Genomic DNA, 15,121 nt, shown 5'->3' on the forward strand with positions numbered 1-15,121 from the left:
TTTCTATGTGCTTCAGATCAGTCCCCGGGACGCAGCGAGATCTCTTGATGTTGTAAGATGATATTTACAAACTTAAGGATGGTTTTTTTCTTTACCGTGACATGTCCAAGTTGAGATGCATTGCTACACCTCTTCCTTCTAGCTGTCCACTAACTTTGTTGTACACGCATACAGTGTAGAAGTACATTAGAGTTCTGCATACATTCCTGCAGACATGTATCAGTAAAACACATTATACTGCATTTTCTGCATTCCTTCTGTGTACTTAGTGCTTTGAGCTTATTCATTTTTTAGCTTGAAGCCTCAAAAATGTTGGAAGGAATAGTCTGAATTTTCCCCTCTTTTCTCCTGTTTTCCTCCTGCATGTTTTTAAGAGTCCAGTGATCCAAGAGAAACTATTTTAGTGTTACAGTCTCTAAACCACTGTAAAAAATCTCTTCAAATAGTAGTTTTACGGTGGATTGTCTAGTACAATCACCAGTTCCCATCCTGTAGTGTCCTACAAGTTTTCAATGTGTCCCTGCTAGGGCTGCACAATTTTATATATATACATATATGTGTATATGTAAATATATATATATATATATATATATATATATATATATATATATATATATATATATATATATATATATATATATATATGTACATATATATTTATATATATATATATATATATATATATATATATATATATATATATATATATATATATATATATATATATGTATATATATATATATATATATATGTACATATATATATATATATAAATATATATATATATATATATATATATGTACATATATATATATATATATATATATATATATATATGTATATATATATATATATATGTGTGTATAAAACGCTCAAAATGCTGGTCACTAAACTGCCACTTTTGTGTCCGACGCCCAAAACGCTCCTGCCGCTTGTGTGAAGCGAGCGGCAAACGCGGCGGAAAAGACAGGAGGGAGGCGGCGCTTTCCTTCCGCTCAGTCTGAATGATGGCGGATTCAGTAGAGAGATGACTTGGTTTTATTTAATAAATAAAGCTAGAGGACGTTGTCGTAGGGCAGTGATAGTCAGTATTAATGCAACAAGAGCCACACTCAGCAGAGAGCCGCCGCCCCCAAATAAAGCGTTGCTAGGCAACGTATCCTGCTACGTTGCCAAATCAGTAACATTCAGCTTTTTAGCAAGGAATGGTTATCCTAAATATTCAATGGAGTAATCGCATCTTAGCCCCATGTCTGGGTTCACCACAGGAATCCTCCAGGAGCTTCGAGCTGATTGGTTGACGCACCGCATCGAGCGGCCAAAGTTCAGCTTTGTCCATCTCTGGCTCTTGACGCGCGTTCCGCGCGGAACGCCGACACCCAATACACTCAAAACGCGACGCGAGAAAGCTCGACGCCCCCTTTCCACGCCTCCCCATAGACTTTACATGGAAACCTGCCGCTCTTGACGCTCAAAACGCGTTTGGTCTGAACACACCGTAAGGCTTCATTAAGCTGTCTAAATAGCAAGCACGCGCAGCTTTTACCAGCAGCCAGTTAAGTATCGTTTGATTGGTTGGATATTTAAGTTGCACGTGGTTAACACGGAAAATCATGAGATGCCGCTTCCGCATTTTTCCTGTCGCTGGTAAAAACGGATTGTTTTGATTAAACAGCTGGTCAAGTTGATAAAAAATACGAACATTTTCACAACACGTGGCATTATATTTACATATATATATATATATATATATATACATATATATATATATATATATATATATATATATATATATATATATATATCTCAATATATATCAGAAAGTGTAGTAGTGTAGGGATGCATCTGTTCCTCTTCTTCTCTGGTTTGTTCTTTTTGCTGGTATCGTGTCACCTATACAACTCAACACTGCCCCCATGATTTCTAGTGGTATTGCTCCATTTTCTCCATCGAGTGACGGACAGCTAAGTTCCTTGAAAATAGACCAAATTTGTCACGTAGCCAACTCAGGAACAGACAAACTGTCCGTCTGATTGTGTGCCTGTCTGCATTTTTAATCGTTTGCATATAATATATGCACACCATATAATTGCATAAATACGCCTTAAACAACGGACAAACGCACTATCGCGCATATTGTAACACTAACTGAGGTACTATATTTAAAGAGCATTGTGTTACTATTAGTTACTCACTATGTGTTACTCTCCAGCAATGGTCTTAGCATTTAGCTGGTCTAGTTAACTCCACTTTCAGCCCCATCTTAAATGGTTCTTTGCTCTGGACCAGTTGCTTCCAGCATAGAACCAGTGTTTTGGTACTACCAGTCAGCACTGGAGCCAGTCTGGTGGAAAATTCCCCTTTCAGACACATGTCAGGAGGTTATGCATTAATCTGATGGGAGATGTCCCTCCTCACAGGCAAAAGGTGTTGGACAGATTGAGTTTCTGAAATTTAGATCAACAGCAGTCAGTCAGCAATCCATGCAGAGATCACCTCTGTTTTTTTGGGTTTGTTTTTTTTTCTTTCTAATTTACACTTTCAGGTCAGTTTTTTAAACTCCTTTTTCTTTTCAGTTTTTTAATGCACTCTTTCAACTCGTGATATTTCTTTCATCATCTGCCTTTCTCTCCCGTTAGCCAGACATTATCACATGTAGGGGCTGCGGCAGTGCTCAGAGGGCGTCTAGAATTACCTGCTGCCTTCCTGCATATGTGTCAAAGCGCATTACAACCCAGCATCTGAAGCCTCTGCTATTAGATCACTGCTCTTTCAAATCACGCAAGCTGGATCATGTTTAAACTTTCAGGACAAAGCCTTGCAGGCTTCTTTTCTTTCTTTCGTTTAATTCCCCACCCCTGTCCTTTCTTATTTGCAGCTGTTTGAGGTTTTGTGCCCTCCTCTCTGCAGAGAGAAAACAGTTTGCAGTCAGTGCTAGATGTGCTACGTTTGATTTACTTACAAAGATTGACTGTGAAACATAACATAGTTGTCTTAACCTGCAAATTTTGAGTTATTACTTTAGGGGAAAAAATATTTTACAGCAAGTTTGAGGATATCTCATGTCATAACCTTCAGATCCTGTACTCTTTCACCCTTTCTCTCTCTTTTGACTGCAACCCTTTCTTGTTTTTGTAGTCCGCTAAACCTGTCACTTTGATGAGTTGTGTGCAATCTTCTCAGGGGCCGTTATGCTTTCACCAGGGCCTCTATCCTTCCTGGTACAGTGCACGGCCTTTGATGTCGCCCCTTCTTTAGTTCCATGCGGGTAGGCCTTGGCCCTGGCTGGCTAAAACCAAACCCAGCTTTAATGCACTTTATCACCTTTTACAACTGTTGGTTTCAGTAGAAAACTAAGCGATGACGCCAGTGACGAAATGCATCAGTGTTTGGACCTTAGCAGCGTGTCCGGGACCTGAAAATGAAATGAATGTTTTTTTTTTTTTATTGTGTAGATTCTTGAGTAACAGCAAGAACTAAACATGGTTTCTTCCCATTGAAAAGAGAAGTGAAATACAATACACTAAACTTTCCAGAACTTATTAGTATTATAATTAGGGACAACTACAAAGCAGTGAATGTCTTTGGCTTTAACTGGCCTCAGGGCCAGCTGTGAACAAGCGCCTCACCACTGCAGATGATTACACTTGCTATATGAACTGTGTCCTAATCCTAGTGGACAGCTAAAATTAAAGCCAGGTATGGCCCATTGCCTTGCTAGCAGTCGCTATGATAACCCTCCCCTTCTCCCTGACTGAGGAAAAATCTGTTGTTTGTGTGGAAAATGCCTTTTCCAAAGTCCAAACAAACTAAAAGCTTTTTATTTAGTGAATATTTAAGCGTAAATGTAAAGATCATTTTTAGGATATTTCACTTTCTGGATCAGTAAATGCAGCACTACACCGTTGTACCGTTGTTTTGTGTTTTACACTCCCTGAAGGTTTTTTTTGTATTTGTACATGCCCTTGTTAACCAGTAGAAGGTAACCAATCACCGAACCTTATCCCCCGGGACGTCACAAGGATTTCCAAGTAGAAAAAACTCTCTAAAACGATGCATTTTTCGTCGCCATGGAAACCGAACGGAGAGCTTGCTGGAACTCAAACTCAAACTCAAACATGCGTTTAGGTGATAAAAAACAGTGCCGTTCACATGTCTGATGAGGATTCAACACTGTAACACGGTAGAAAGCTCAGAAAACTCCAAATACCAGAATAGCACCCCTTTAAAGAAGTTCTTACAGCCTTACTGCAATGATTTGGAACAAAAGTGGAACATGTAAATACAGAAATATTTGGAATATTATCAGTTTTTATAGTTGGTTTATTGGAAAAACACTGTTCCATGGGTCAAATTAGCAAATGGAAAAAAAACAGTCCAAACAAATTTGTCCGCCAACCTGAAATATTTCTGATTGGTCTGTACAAAGTCTGTAAATAAAATTATTCCACTTAGCTGTCATAGCTGATCAGATATGAGTGAAAGGCTAGAATCTGATTTGTGTGGTCTGTCCCACCACAGCCACAGCATTTTGTACTAGCCTCTTCCTCACAAGTTAGCCGCGAAGCTTCCTCCATATCTGGGGTGCCCAAAGTCTGCTTGAGAGCCTGTCTGTCTTGCAGGTTTTCGGTGTATTCCAGCTTCAACACACCTTCCTCAAATGAAATGGATCCAACAGCCCATGAACTTCTGCAGAATGAGTCATTAATTTGGGTCAGGTGTGGGGTACACTGCAGGATTGTGGCCCTTGAGGACTGGAGCTGGACATCCCAGTTCTGTATGGATGATAACAAGCTGCCTAACTTTACCATTCTGAGATTGTAAGAGGAACTCAACAGAAATCCTGAGCCATAAAGTGATTGCTGACATTGCCCAGAATCTGCAACATAAAAAAAAATCTTACTGACGTGTCAACGAGGCTTAAAAACTGTGTTTTTGTTTTAAGACTACTTGTTCGGAAGCATTGACAAGGGACATTCCCTTCCACTGAGGTTTCAGTGTAACCACAGTTACACCAGCTTTTAGTCTGGTTTTAAATTAGCTATTAAACCGATCTGAGAAAAGCAGCTGACACAGCCGAGCAGCAATCTATAATTTAAGTAAACTGATGTGTTGAGAATGGGCGCAGTCATGAGAAATGATGTGGTGGAATGTCAGATAATTAAAGATTGTTTACTGTCTCTTAAAGCTAGGTTCATGAAAGTCTACTTTAATATTTAGATGCTTAAATTAATTGGTATTATGCAACGATAGTAGTGTCTATGGTTAATTTCTTCATCCTAGTTTTACTTTAGGAAATATGTCATAGCTGCGCTACTAGCCACTTTAGTGAGACCATTGAATTGAATATAAGTTGCTTAATTTCTTTCCATCTTCAACCTTTTTATTACCCTCTATTTTTACTCTCTTAGTTCAACAACTTAAACTAAGAGAGTAAAAATAGAGGATAAAACATCCCATATTATTCAGGTTAAATCTTGTTAAAGCTAATATTAGATTCCCTTTTTTTTATTATTATAATTTATAAGAAAAAAATGTATATCTACTTATTAATTAGAAATGCATGAGATTTTTTCACTTGTGACTCAATGAGGTTTACAAAAAACAAACTTGGCCCAAAAATGTAAGTAAACTTCTGTTTTATGGATTATTTCTTTATTGTAACAGTGCTTCTTGCTAGCCACATTTCTAAAGAAAATGTATTTCTAGAGCTGAGCCTCAGGCCAACTCCTTTCTGTCAAACAGCTTTTTTGTTTGCTGTTTAAAGGCATTTTAAGCTTCTGGTAACCCTAGCCCTAACCCAAGTGATGGCAATCAGGTGCCTGATTAGAGATGTTACATTATGCTATGAGAACTCTATCCTCCAAGATGACAGTGCTAGCCCCCACAAAGCTGTTTTTATCAGAGAATTTGGAAGTAAAGGGAAAGAATGACCTACCTGCTGTCCTGACTTCAACCCCATTCAACACATGTAGGATCAGCTTAAGTGTCCTGTTGGTACCAGAGTGACCATCACAACCGGATTGTCTGACTATCGTCAAATAGTCCCGAGGTGTTCCCAGGCTAGCTGAGAGATGTAATCCCTCCAGCATGTCCTGGGTCTTCCCCGGGGTCTCCTCCCAGAGGGACATGCCTGGAACACCTCACTAGGGAGGTCCAGGAGGCATCCTGACCAGATGCCCGAGCCACCTCAACTGGTTCCTCTCGATGCGGAGGAGCAGCGGCTCTACTCTGAGCCCCTCCTGGATGATCGAGCTCCTTGCCCTATCTCTAAGGGTGAGCCTGGCCACCCTGTGGAGGAAACTCATTTCAGCCGCCTGTATACGAGATCTCGTTCTTTTGGTCACAATCCACAGCTCATGACCATAGGTGAGGGTAGGAACGTAGATCAACTGGTAAATCGAGAGCTTTACCTTCTGGCTCAGCTCTTTCTTCACCACAACAGACCGACGCAGAGTCCGCATTACTGCAGACGCCGCACCGATCTGCCTGTCGATCTCATGCTCCATCCTTCCCTCACTCGTGAACAAGACCCCAAGATATTTAAATTCCTCCACTTGGGGCAGGACCTCACAAACTAATTTCCCATTTTAAAAAAGTAGTAATACACTTAAACAAAATACAGAATCAAAATTAAATGAATAAATAAATGACGCAAATTAAGGATTTTTGGTGGAATGCATCGCATTTTTCTATGTGGAACAAAATGATCTATTAGGCCCCAATAATGCAGCTGTGGGGATAAGCGGGGGCTCTCAAATTAAATCGGGGTTTGGGCCGCATAAAGGATCGGACCGGCCCTGCTAATGGCTCGTTCATGGTTCAGATGTTCCTTTTATGTTTCCTCTTACACTGCATTACCGAGTTTAATTGACCCAAGTGAGCTATTTTCCACCGCTTACTCGGTCTGTGTTCCGTGCTGCCTTTGAATTTTCTATTTCACTTTTCTGTAATCTGTGTATGAAACGTAAGCGTCCCTGTTGGCGGCAGCGAGCGGGTTAAAAGCAGACAGTGTGACCGTCTTATCAGTGCTCCTCGGCGGAGTTCCAGCCCACCGCCTCCAGAACTCCGTCCCCTCCGTGGAGAGTGGAGCGCAGAGCCGGGGCTCTGGCAGTCCACACTCCCACGAGAACCAGCCCGCTCTCCTCCTCTCCGGCTCTGTTGTTTGCTCTACGGCGGATTTCTTAACTTAAACCGGGACTTTTTCTGCTTGGTGTGGCCGTCGGAACTGCTGCGTGGAGAGGGTCCCACCGGGGAAAACCAGCGTAAAGCACCGGGAGACGCGACACACGGTAGGATACAAACACTGGCCGCTCCGCGTGCGGTGGTCGTCTCGCTTTTATTTATTCCGCTTTTCCAGTCTCTAAACATCTTGATGGGTTCAGGTTAAGGTGAAAACGACGGTGATTTTAAGCCAGAGCTCTTTATCGTGCACAAAAGTGTTACAGAAATATGTTATGTCCCCTTTTTTTTTTTTTTTTTTTTTTTTTTTTTGTTGTGTTTAAGAGGCTTGGCTGAAAAAAATGTAGAATAACTTTTATAATACACTTGAGATATTATTGTGTAGTTTTATATTCTTATATAAAGTTCTCATAGATAGTTTTGTTTCCTAAATCATCCCATGAGCTTGTTTGGTGTCTTTGACTGGATAAATCTACCATTATGGAACTTTTATCATTAAAAACTTACAACTTATTGTGATTATTTCCATCACATACAAGCATACAGTTTAGTGTTTTAGTGATTCATTAGAAAATAACCCATTTACCCAAATGTTAAAGCTTAAATATGAATTTTCCTGATTAATTTGTAATAAAAGCATTATTGGGTTGAGTCCCCCCCCAATCTGTTTGGTATGTTTAACAGCCCAGCTGTGAGTATATACCCTGAAGGGGGGGTCATATATGTCCTAAAATCTCTCCTGACAACCAGAAACATGTCAGAGAAGACTGTATATGTCCTGGAGCCATGTTAAGCATGTGTGTACCTTTGCAAGGAAGGACTGCCTGCTGTTGATGTTATTATTATTAGAAGCAATGTTGTTATTAACCGTCTCTTGACTGATTCCTGGTAATTGCCGCCTATTAGCTTTAATTAAAGGGATGCAGGATACCTTGCCTTATGCTGTCGCCCAAGGTCTCTTCTCTCTCTCACACCCCATAATCATAAAGTTGACATGAAAGCCGACAGAAGAAGCACTTCGTCATCACCTGCGTTGTTCCAAACCACTTCGTTTTCACATGTTGGTGTTGCTGGGTTGTTTCTGCGGTGGTTCAAATGTTGGATTTATTCAAATACATCTTCTGACCAGGGTTTTGTTTAGCTCTGAGTGTCGTGTTATCCCCTCTGGCTGAAGTCATCTCTGAAAGGTGCAGGTTTTACAGTGGAAATGTGAAGGAAATGGCTCGTCAACAGATTTGCTGAGTCTACACGGGGTTTGACATGTTGGATTAAGTTGGTGTGATGGATTAGGACGTAAGATCACTTAGTTTCAGACCAATAAAAAAACAAAAAGCCAAGCAGAAATGGTATTTTAACATTTTTAAACACACTTTCCCTTTAAGCATTTCCCTTTTTCAAATTTTTTTTTAACCAAATGACACCTGGAAAAAACTTTATTATTAATTATAACTGCTCATATATTACATTATTCTGGTTTCTTTTTGGTCCAAAGCAGCAGTTAAATGTCCATTGTAAGGAGATGGAGAGACAAGACGCTGCTTGTGTCCACTCGGTCTGTCCGAGATGTCTCACCTGCCCGTCAACGTTGTGCAGAGGTACACACAGATCTCAGGCTAAATTCCTTCGGCTGCAAACAGCATAGTTGCGTTGAGTTAGCTAGACATGGGGGATGGTCCTTTTTATACGCAAAATAACTTCAGATTTTATTCTCCTTTCCACTGTCCTGCTTCCATCCAGCTTTTTAAAGTCATTACAGACTTTTGACAGCTGAGGGATCCAAGCTAATGACTTCATCTGGGTTCCCCTCTGTGCTTAGCTCAGCCCAGTTCTCCAAGCTCTGCAGTAATTCTTTCTTTCCTCCAGTTTTTCTTTTCTTTTTTTTGGCAACTGTCCTCTCCGCCACCTCTGACCCATCTGAGCTCTCGTGCTCATATTTCGCCAGTCGCTCATGTCGAGGTGTCACAGAGTGCATCGGTCACATACGCCGCGTGTTTGCTGGGGAAGAGAAATACAAGTGCAGAGGAAGAGTTCTTGAGGTCAAGGTTTTATTGAAATGAAAACATAGCTGTCGTGGACCATTCAAGTAAACGAAGGTTTAGTTCATATAAGGTTAAAAATCATTCAAAATGAATATAAGGTGACTTCAGAGAGCATGCTTGTTGGTAGCGTCATGACAACATGAAGGAGTTGTGTTTCATGCTTTGTGCACCGTTTATTGAAGCTCTACAGTAATCGGTTAAGGTCTGCAGCATCAGAAAAGCATTTTTTCCCATCATCAGCTTCCAGTTCAGGATTTTTTCATGATGGTATGAAAGATAAGTCTTGGATCAGTCTTCATGCATGAAGACCGAGTTATTCACAATACGCCACGATGCAGATTTTTAACTTTACAAATGAAAATCATGTTTATTTTTTCACATTATCACAACTCTTCTGTTTTTATCTTTTGCATAGCAAGTCTAAGAAATCTTTTATTGTTGTTTTAAACATTACATCTTCATTTGTTGTACACTTCTAATAGATTTCCTTGTGCTGTAAATCATCCTTTATTGATATATTTTGTTAGATAAAAGTAGTTAGTGATGTTGTCTGAAGCAACATAGTTTTGAAACTTGAAAATGAAACAAAGCACATGGATTGGGTTTTATTTTACTCTCTACTTGGAAAAAACAGCCTTTTTGGCAGCAGTGACATGAGATCGAGTGCAACTATTTACCTAATTTTTACTAAGTTAGTTCACAGCTAATCGTTCAAAATAAGTCGGAAGGCACATCCTAACCTTTGACTTGCAATATAGTTATCTGACAATGTAATATGTATTTAATAACATATTAATTTGTCTTGAAAACAGATTTTATGTCGATGTTTTCACTAACAGTGGGAATTTAACTGTTCATGGTACAGGTCAAATAAAAATGCAGAGTCACAACAAAATGGGAGTTTATTAAGGTAAAGAGACAAAAGGAGCACAGAGGGAATGGTTACTAGGAGCGTAACAATACATTGATCTACATTGTGGTCAATGACCTGAAGGCATTAATGCAAGATGCAAACATATTTAAAAAATGGATAAAATTGCCATTTTATAAAACAGGCTTTTAGTTTGGGAAAAAAAAGGGCTTTATTTCAAGTTCCTCTGATATGTCGTTTCCCATTTATTACTGATATTTTTTATTTAACAAACTATTGTTTTTTATTTGCTTGTTTTTTTTATTGAATTTATTTAAATACCTGAACTTAGGAATAAAAGTGTTTAAGAATATCCTAGTCACTTTTTTTTTTACTGAATAGAACGTAATGTGTTCAACATTTCATATCAGTCGATAGATCCTAATAAAATAACTGAATTTGAGGTATCTCCAAACCTCAACTTGCTTTCCATTAAATCGATATATGGTTTGATAAATCAGGTGATCTACAACTCTAATGGTTACGTATACATGACCAAAGTGAAGATCTGTTGCATGTTTGAGCAGCAACAGGAACTGTAAAGCGTTTTACAGTTTTATGGGAAAACTCTCATGGGGCACAACAGCAGTAAATTAGTTTATTCACTCCTGAATCCTCCCCGTTTCTTATTAGAAGTGTCTCTATTACAAGGCTGTCACACATCTTAGTTCAGGAGCAGCATACAGTGACAGTAGGATAACAGCATCAATAACGTGCAAATAATGAAAACTTCAATTAACTATTCTCTTCAAAATTCAATTAAAGCCTCCCTGTAATTTACTGAGAAAAATTAGTCAGTTTTTCAAGTTCACGTGAAGTTTTTTTAATGTTTAAATAGAGCTGCACAATTAATTGTTGAAAAAAATTACATTCTCGATTCATACTTGTATATGATCTCATTTTCAAATGACGACGCTTAAAAAAAAAAAAAGACCACAAATGTACCACATTTCGAACTGGGACATCACCTGCATTAAAACAAGCGCTCCCTCAACAAATGACAACGGCAGATCCTTACACCATGTGACGCAGATGCCGTCTGGTAGGAAAAAACATGGCGACTTTCTCGCTAAATCTGGCGACTTTCCAAATCCCCCTTGGCGACTTTTTTTTTGTTGTTGTTGTTAAAAAACGACTAGCGACAAATCTACCGACTTTTACAGGAGTTTTTGGAGACGTTTCTGGTGTTTTGGCGACTGACTTGAAAGCACACACTGTTAAGCAGTTACGGTCATGAACGAGCAGTGGGAGCCTCTCCCCATCATAAAGCACTCCCAGCCGGAGCAGAGAGGACACCTGCACAAGGCCGCGTGCACAGTCACAATGAATAGTGCATGTGCGAATCCACCACTGATCCCACCCTGGCTTACAGATGGGATGTAAACTAACATAATTTCTGTTGTCTCTATTTGGTCCATTTAGATTGTTAATGTCCAGTTTAAACTGTCTTCCAGTAAGTAGTTTAAAAAGTTATGTTTTTGCCAACATGTTCACGTTTTTTTTTGTTTTTTTACTAAAAACAAATCAAAAGTAAGAAATCTACAAAAAACAAAGAACAAAAAAAACGAAGTAACTCTACCAAAGTGTGTCTTTTGGGTCACTTTGCTGGTCCAAAGTAAAGAAAGTAACTATTGGCTGTTCTAAAAGTCGCTAAAAGACGCCATCGCCTAATTTTCATGATAGGCCATATGCGTGTAATGTAATGGACGTTGTAGGAGAGAGGAATAATGTAGTGGGAGCAACAAAAGGCGAGTTAAAACATCCCTAAATATGTTTAGTAAGATGAATAAACTGTTTTATGTTGTTTTTCAAGTTTTTTTTTTGCCATTGAAATAGACTATCACTTAAAAAAAAGTAGATTTTAAATACCTTTAGACCCACATTGCACTTTTTTTCCTCCATTGTTAAATTTCAGAAAAGGACTGTTGTATGAAATTTCAAACTTCATGTCCAACCCTCCTGTTGTTTATATTTTAAGAAACATACCTACCTCTCATCACTTATGCACAAAAAATATTGTTAAAAAATGTTACGATTAAAATTATTCAAAGGTTGTGTGTGTAAGAGAAGACAAGAGAGACATTTATTGTTTTTATGTTCAGTATCAGCTGTTGCAAAGTCGATGTGCCGGTAATACGTGCAATAAATATTTATATTGGAAAAAAATCGTGAGAGAATCGTGATCTCAATTCTAAGTAAAAAAAATCGTGATTCTCATTTTATCCAGAATGGTGCAGCCCTATGTTTAAATACGAAACATTTCCAAGACAGGAGGATGATGTTGTATCTTTTTACATTTTCCTTGATTAACAGATCGGACTTTTTATTGTGAAGAGTCAGTTCGGGTGGGCAGGATTACTATGCAGAATAATATAACCTGTAGCTCGGGGAAATTCTTGTGGAAAAGTCAGGAGTTTCAGTGACTTTTACAAAACAAAAACAACAACAAAAATGTTTTTTTCCTTTATTAAATTCATCCTTCTGGGCCAGATTGGACAGCTTTGACATCCCAGCTCGACTATTCCCATCAGCAGGAATTGTTGTGCTAATTTTCCAGGCATAAACATATAATGACTGTAATGCAATTAAAACCAATTTAATCAAGAACGTTTAATATCAGACTCTAAGATTAGTGTCTGCTTTTCTATATAACTGCTTTCTGCTGAAACCTCCAACCCGCCCTAAATGGATCTCCTGTATGCCGGGAAGAGATTAGGCTCAGTTTTCCCAGAGCTAGCCTAGATGCTGCTATACCTGCATGCCAAGTTATTTCAGCACAGTTCTACTTTTCATTTATCTTTCCTCTGTCCTTCCTGCTACACTGAACCAGCCGTAGAGTTGGTTTCGTGTTGTAAACTCTAATAGCTCTTCAAACAAGTGTTTCAGCCTGCTGATATGAAGTGTGTGAAGCTTTGTAATCCATACAATCACTGCCAGTTTACACCCTGTAAATCATGTTGATGTGGAAACGCCTGAATGTGACGTGACGGCAGTGGCTCCAGTTATAAGATGGAAATAATGAGCTCAGTTTGACAAATATGTCAGCAGAGATTTTTAAGAAAAAAATGGCTTTATTGTTTTTTTTAATTAATGATGATTTTTATTGTTTATTTATGCATTGTAGATAAATCAGATATCTAAATAAACTTTTTGGTCACCAGCTAATGTTTCTGGTAGAGTTCTAGAGTCAGTAGTGAACCAGAAATCCCATTGGACTACTTTTTACAGGGAAAATAAGTTAAATTATTGATGCAACTCAATAAATTTAATCAGGTATTTCTCTTTAAATAGTTTTTAATGGATTTTTTTCCTGAAAGATGCCAACAACAACAATCTCAATGTTCCAGCCATGAACAAATTAGTAAGTTTGGCTCTGAGTACATTTGAAATGATCCATGCTAAACTCATTTTTACAGTACTTGAGAATAATATTTTATCACTTTCCAAACTTAAAACTTTTTATGTTTGAGTCATTTTGATGGTACAACAACATTTATTATCTGGAGCTGTCATGGCCTTTCAGTGTCCCAAGACTCTTTATAGCAATATTTCTCTTTTCATGGCATTGCATCACACACCAGCAAATAGTTATCAACGCACTGGCCAATTTTAACGTGCACCGTGGCTGATTAATCAAAAACACGCAAGATATCTGGCAAATCAAGGAAAAGAACAAAAACTAAACGGACATAGCAAAAGACAAAACGAGAGTTAAAACAGACTGACTTTTACTGGCTGGACAGATCTCAGAGAAGAGACAGGACAAATCAGGATGCTGAATTAACCGTCGTTAAGTGAAGCCAAAGTGTGAAAATCTGTCAAACTAAAGTAAATCTTAACCCATGTTTGGTGGATTTTAAAATAGAACATGTTTAATCTTTTAACCAGTTTTGAAAGTTGTTTATAAATCAATAAAATCTTTTAAACTTGGTTAATAAATTGCCAGTTTGTGGAGTCTTTTCAGCAAAAATTGACTGAATTTGGTGCTTCTGAGAACTTCAAGCATCTTTTCATGTGAATGTCTTGTCATGTGTCATTAGCGTGTTGTTTTTGTTGAGCTCATAGTTAAATTTTAAGACTTTTCTTCAATCTCTCAAATAACAGGTAATTTTGCAAATGAGCAGGATGCATTGATTGAATCTGTTTGATTGATTTTACTTGCATACTAGTCGGGATGCACCTAATACCAATACCTGTATCGGTATCGGTTCAATACCAAGCGTGTACACTTGTACTTGGTATTAATAAAAGTGTACCGATACCACACTAGTCAATCTAGCACAGATGTGTTTGATGCTTCGGACATGTTTTAAAAGAAATAAATGCCTTGAATGTTAAAATGTGACATTTTTTGTTACGCTAACACAGCGATCCTCACTGTTCATTTTAAAAAGAGCCAAACTCAATATACCAAGACAAGAGGAGAGCCACTACCCCCCCCCCCAAAAAAAAGCGTTCCCACGCTACATATCCTGCTACGTTGCCAAATCAGTAACATTCAACTTTTTAGCAAGGAATTGTTTTATCCTAAATATTGCACGGAGTAATGGCATTCTTACGCAACAGTATATGGTGAAAATACAACAATGTCTCCAGGATGTGGGGGTTTCTGCCTGCAGCTCTTGTTTGTGGAGAGAACTGCAGTGTTGAGGATCATTATGACTTGTTTAGATCGCATTTTCAGAAAGTCAGTGGCTGCTTCACGAGCTGCAAGTCAAGAGTCAGTGAACCTCATGCAACGAGGAACACGGCACTAAAAGTTAGATCTTTGTTCCAAAACCACATATTTATAGTTGTGTTTAGGTTAAATGTGCCAAATCAAAATAAAACTTATTGAAATTGTTAGATCTGTAATGTTATTATATGTGTATTGGTGAGGTAACTTCAGAAAGGATGGGTCATTTATTACAACCTAATGAAATCTTACACAGTTATAACAGCAATAATAACCATAGTCACAAAAATGGTCACATAAGCAGATTTGGTATCC

At 38.4% G+C, this 15,121-nt stretch overlaps 1 protein-coding gene across 2 annotated transcripts in view; it reads left to right on the plus strand.

The window, feature by feature from the left end:
* Positions 1 to 15,121, plus strand: part of disp1 (dispatched homolog 1) — a 119,847-nt gene that overhangs the window by 70,643 nt on the left and 34,083 nt on the right. Inside the window, exon 1 of one of the 2 annotated variants that reach the window (XM_079255437.1) lies at positions 7,093 to 7,292. The exons of the other annotated variant lie outside the window; for it this stretch is intronic. The gene's annotated coding sequence lies outside the window, so the exon portion shown is untranslated. Of the gene's footprint in view, positions 1 to 7,092; positions 7,293 to 15,121 lie in introns of those variants that run through there. 2 annotated transcript variants of the gene reach the window in all.

This window comes from Telmatherina bonti, assembly GCF_933228915.1.
Source record: "Telmatherina bonti genome assembly, chromosome: 16".
NCBI classification, from domain to species: Eukaryota; Metazoa; Chordata; class Actinopteri; order Atheriniformes; family Telmatherinidae; genus Telmatherina; species Telmatherina bonti.